Consider the following 6000-nt stretch of genomic DNA (forward strand, 5'->3'; position numbering starts at 1 on the left):
CTCATGGTATCAGTGTCTTTGCATTAATTACATGGAAGCAGCATCATTTGTTAAGCTGGCGTGAACGTATGACACCAGTGTAACAGGTCTCCTTAAAAATATATATGACTAGGTAGAGATAAAGGAAAAAAGAGAAAGAGAAATCTTGAGAGTGAAAGAGAGAGGCACTATTAAACTCTTTGTACTTATCTTGCTAAGGAAGAGCTTTGTTCCAGAGGGAAAAAAAAACTTCCCTCTTTGAAGCTATCCAAACAGTAAACAGACCATTCTTTAAACAGTGGCGTATCTACAGCAATGCGTACGTCAGAGGGCTGGCACGAAGAAAGCATTTTTCTCATAGATAAAACAGCAGAAAGGGTCTCTTGCACTGGTGATAATTTGGATCTTCTGGTTTACTTAGATTTTCAGGGCAAATCTAGAAAAAGTCTAACAAGCTCTTAAAGAAAATAATATATCAAGGAGTATTGAAGTATGCTGATTCATTGCTCTTTGCAACATGTTCTTCTGCTCCCAGGACTGGAATAGAAAAGGTTTCAAAGGCTTCTCATCATATCATATTTGCACTGTCTGTTGTAAGGGACATCAGGGCTTTTGTGCATTAACATTGCCTGAACAGATGTCTTGGTGTTCCCTACCCTAAATATCTCAATTTTTAGACTGAACTTTTTCTCTGTACAAGGAACTCTCCTGTACCACTTAATTGCCTCTCAGCCTTGCCCACCCTAGGGATGCCATAGCTGTAAATGCAAAAGCACTGTTTTTTGCTGACATAAACCAGATTCAGCCAGCAGAAAGGGTCTGTCCTTGGCCACTGGCAACATACTGATGTTTACAAGTTTTCATTCTATGGCTGTTGTGTCCACATGGCCATTTCATTCTCAAGCATCCTGTCTGAGCCACCACTGGTCCTCTCCTGAGATCCAGCATCCAGAGAGATAACCCTTGCAAGACCTGTGAAGAGGTAATTTCACCCCTACATTTTCAGGAGGGTTTTTTTGTTTAGCTGCTTCTTGTTCCACTTTCTAATAACATTCTAGCTCATTATATAAATGGAGGTTTTCCAGGCAGAAGAGCATGGATGTCTAACCTCCAACCTCATCCAGAGCTATGGGAAACATGCCTACAAGGCAAGAGATGGGTTCAATGCCTGGTTTCACTTGTGGTGAATCAAGCCCCCCAGCGCTGCCTTTGTTCTTCCACAGGAGAGAGGCAAAGACAGATACAAGACTCAAGGGGGCAGAGGAAGATGAGCAAAGGGGAACATGACTGCAATTCGGTACTAGAACGTCTCCTTAAAGATAAGGAGCTCAGCTGAGCTCCATCCCATGAAGGGGTGCAAAGAACTGATTTTCCTTTTGGAACTTAAAAGCCCCTTCCAGCCTTCAATTGGGTGCAAATAGCAAGTTCTGCTGACAACAATTTATAATCTGGGGAGACATTAAAAAATATAATCTGTATTACAGAGCAATGCCATTCCAGACATGCAAGCTTCTGCAGAGCAGGAAGCTGCCATGTTAAATGATTTCTTCTAGTTTTGCAATTTAAATGGAGAGATCAGCATTACAGCCTTGGCAAGCAATGAAAGTGAAAATAGACACTGTAAAAAACATCATGATTTTTGCTTCTTGTGCAGCAGCCACCCGTTGATAAAAGGTGGCATGTGTCTCTCTCCTTCACAGACTCCCTAGTAAATAATCATCAATTTACACATTCTAGCACAATACCCCTGCCTATAAATTGCTTCTTCAAAGATTTCCTTTTCCCCTGGAAGCACCACTTCTAAGTGTGTTGAAATTACATCTTATTCTTTTCTTTGAAAGATCTCTCTCTGCACAGCCAAATAAAGAGAGATCATTTGCATAATTCTTCTTTTTAAATGACTTCAGGTTGATACAGGTTCTTTAGTGAATTGTTATTCAGCAGGACATGGTCAGATGCAGATAAAGTGCTATAGAAGGTGGAAGTTAACATCCTCAAATCTGATCAAATAACATTTCAGTTTTAAACTGATACTGTAAATCACAAGGAATTACAAAGCTCTAGCTTGATTCAGCTGTTGAAACAGACTTAATATCAAAGCAGCCTTTCATTCAACAAAAGATTCTGCTCTGAGCCATTCTCAGGCTGTAGCAAGCACAAATTATCATTCTAGCAGACTCCTAGAGGAAGACAGACTGTTTCCCTGTATGCACCTGATCTCTGACTATATGCATAAGATATTTGCATTTAATATAATATTATTATTTGCAATTGCATATATGTTATATGTGTAAATGTAATAATAATAAATTGGTTCCTTCATGAGGCTATTTTCAGCTTCTTTGATTACATCGAACATTTTGATAACTTCAGAAATCAAGGTGCTCTTATTTCCTTTTAAAAATCTACAGATCTGTTGTTTTGACTGTAGAGCTTGAAAGAAAACTTCTGTGGAGTTTTTCTGAAGTTTTACAAAACTTGTGCAAAGGCCTGATTCTGAGAATTGAGAAAGCTGAAGGCACAACCCCCCACTGCAGAGGCCACCTCCTGAAAAAAAAAAGAAACATTTACCACTCATGCTCACATGAATATAAAACTTAAATATCACAGTCTGAAAACAAACATGGTCCTAATCTCATTGCTTATCTCTTCCCAAAATTCTCAGGGAAGATACACCTGAATAATCTGTCATGGGAAGTTGTGCAAAGACCTTTGCTTGGTATTGCAAAAACAGTTTTGAAGTAGATGCAGTTTGCAGCAATCTTTCACTGTTAATAAAACAGCTGAGGGTACCAAAAATGGTCTTTCTTATCTCTACTGTAATAGCACTTGGACCGGCAGAAAAAAAATTCCCTGCAGTCATTTCCCTCAAACACATATGCATTCACACACACACACACACACACTCATATTCTGAATAAGGATACAGGATCGGATGGACTACTGCAATTTCATGTATTTGCAGTGTAAAACATGCAACCTGAGTGAAAACCTCACACTTTACACAATGGGATTTTTTGCACAGAGTTTTGAGGTTTGCTGATGTTTGGCCCCCTTCTATCTTAACCTCAGCATTTTCTGGTCTCTGCCTGAAATTGAGCCAATGCACAGCCGGCAGTTATGTTCTGGTGTCATTAAACCCAGAGCATGAGCGGCTGCAGCCGCTAGCTGTAAATTGGTATGGTTTTACTGAGGTAAAAGGAATACTTCTTCACAGTCAACATTAGTGGGTTTTTGCTTCAGTTCTTGTAGGAAGAGCAGCAAGAGAAATACAAGGGTTTGGGCATGGAGCCTTGGCTTCTTCCCACAGGACCAGGGATGTCCCAGGCAACTTTCCTTCCAACTTTGGATGAACTCATGATTATTTAGTTCCCGGGATCCTGTAAAATGAGGTACATTATGCCCAATAATGCAAGGCTTTTCATTTGGCTCCGTTTAATGAAAACACTTGAAAGTTTATGAAGGCTTCTGTCTGGGCAATCTAGAATAAAAATCACAAATTTCTACAGCTTGAGTTCCAGACTAAACTCAGCAGCTGGATCCATGTTGTCTTTGGGCTGGGTCTTTCGCACTCCCAAGAAAATCACCCGTTGCAGGCAGCAAACATCTCCTGGGAAAACCTTGACTCTGGATCCATCACCCAATGTTACACCTGCCCCCTTGTCCCATTTTTTGCCTTCCCTGCTCCTCCTTAATGATGCTATTTACCCAATAAAGAGCAAACTTGCCACACAGACTCTTGCCGAAAAGTCACAGTGAGCCACATGTTGCGTGGTGGCTTCAAGAGCAATAATTAACACTATGAAAACAAAACTTCAACTGCTAATTCCCTTTTAGGAGATTTAACAAATAACATTAGCCTTGAGCATAACTAACTACATTTTAACACGGTTCTTTACAATAGGGGTTCAATTACCCATAGCTGATTTTTTTTTCACTGTAGTCATAAATTTAATACCATACTAATGAGTCAGTGAAGAGTAAACTGATGGGTAGTTTCATTCAGACTAGAGCTGTTAAGAACATTTTCAATTAAACATTCTTTCTTCTGAAAATGCATTTTTGTCAGAGTGAAAATGCTTTGCAGTTAAATATTGATTTCAAGGATATTATCAAGAAAAAGGTTTCGCAGATCAGAATGGATTCTCTGAACAGCTCAGAGATGAAACAAAATAAAACTTAGTTCTTTTCAGTGCAGATCTAGTATTTTAACATAGCTCTGTTTTAGAAAAATGTTTGAAGAACTGCGGTTTCTTCCAGCACAAAATAGAAAAAGCTTCCCAAAACTTCTGTTCTTTATTCTAATAAGTCCTAACGCTGACTCTATCTGGGAAACAAATATTGTCAATGTCAATGGATTTTAGTACATTATTTTTCCATTCCCACTAAACTGCTGGACATCTGATTGTCAAGAAGAGAGCAGCAAATGCTAAGTGATGATCTGGCTGAATGTTTAAGTTGTACTAACTGCATCTGGTAAATGGACTATGCTGTTTATAGACAAATGTTGATTTACTTTTGTGTCTTCATCAATAGTTTTGATCTTGTATTGATAACAGTTGAAGTTATATTGCTCCTCTATTAGAATGAAATACTGCCATGTTTAATAGTTTGCTCTCTACTTGAAAAAGTTTCAGGCAATTCAAGGAAGAGTTGGCTTAGACAACACTCAGACTAAATGGCTAGTAAGATGGCAACAAAGTAGCTAGGAGACAACACAAACCCTAAAAAATACTGGGGAATTAAAAAATCAGTGTGCATATTGTGAACAACATAAATATTTTGAATACAATTACAGCTAAACTTTTAAAATTAGATGTAACTTTGATCCAAGATCTGAAAGGTGTCAACTACCAAATTCCAAGTAAAATTCCCTGGTTTCTATCAAGAAAACATATAAATAAAGGGCCCAAGTATCGCTGTTAACCTCAATAAGACTGTGTCAATGTTAAGAAGTTCTTAGAGATTCCTATCTCCAATAGACATTAAATACAGTCTCAGGATTCCAGATTTAGGCAATCGTATGATTTCTTTCACTACAGAGGATCTTAGACTGATCTCGGAAAACTCAACATTAAACATAATCTCAGTGACTTTGCTGCTGGCAAAAACGTTTTTGCATTTTCAGTTCAGTTGAGCAACATGATCCATTCTTCTAGAAATCAGAAGAATAAACACTCAGAAGACAGCCACGCCGTAATGCAGAAGACTCCAGTTCAGTTTATAGCAGTGGCGAGTTACTGGAAGTACCCACTGCAGTTAAGAACCTGACCCAGCACTAACCAAGCTCGGACTTTTTCACTGATTCCTGTATGCTTTGGACCAGGAAAACACATTGCTACCAAGCACCTCTGTCTCACATTAGTAATTCAAAGACTCCACGTGCCTGAAAACCTTTCCCTAGGACGTGCAGTGTCGCCCTCTGCCTCCTCCACCAGCCAGTGTCCACCAGCCACTTCGGAGCATTGAGCAGAGAGGGCTCACAGCTCTTTTCATGCAGCTCTGTCCTATGGACAGCTGTGGGGAGAGATAGGTAAACCACTGACTGGACACCAAGCCTGTCTCTTATTAAATGTCTAAGCCAACCCTGGACATCAGGAAGATTAGAGTAAGACTGTATTTTGCACCAGCATGAGACTCAGTGATGCAACTGGATTTTTTTCCCCCTATTTTAGAGTTTCATTTTATGCCAAGTTAAAGACAGATCTTACCTGCAGTTTATGAACAACTTCTTTCCTACAACCTAAAAACGATAAAATCATAGCAAAACATCAAAGCCAAACAGTTTCTCAGTAAACCAGAATCTTGTTTCGAGACCATTTTCCTCCTTCTGCTTTTCTAAAGCCAGTCACTGACTGCGTGCTGGGAATCAAACAATTCCCAAGTGCCATTCAAGAGACATTTTTGAAACCTCCTCCTCTTAGCAGAATCTTTAAGCCTATTCATTTTAACAAAACACTTCATATGAGCTTGCAAACAAGATTCCCTTCCCTTGACAACGAGGCAGGGGGGGCGGGGGGG

This window comes from Calidris pugnax, unplaced genomic scaffold, assembly GCF_001431845.1.
Source record: "Calidris pugnax isolate Ruff unplaced genomic scaffold, ASM143184v1 scaffold14, whole genome shotgun sequence".
NCBI classification, from domain to species: domain Eukaryota; kingdom Metazoa; phylum Chordata; class Aves; order Charadriiformes; family Scolopacidae; genus Calidris; species Calidris pugnax.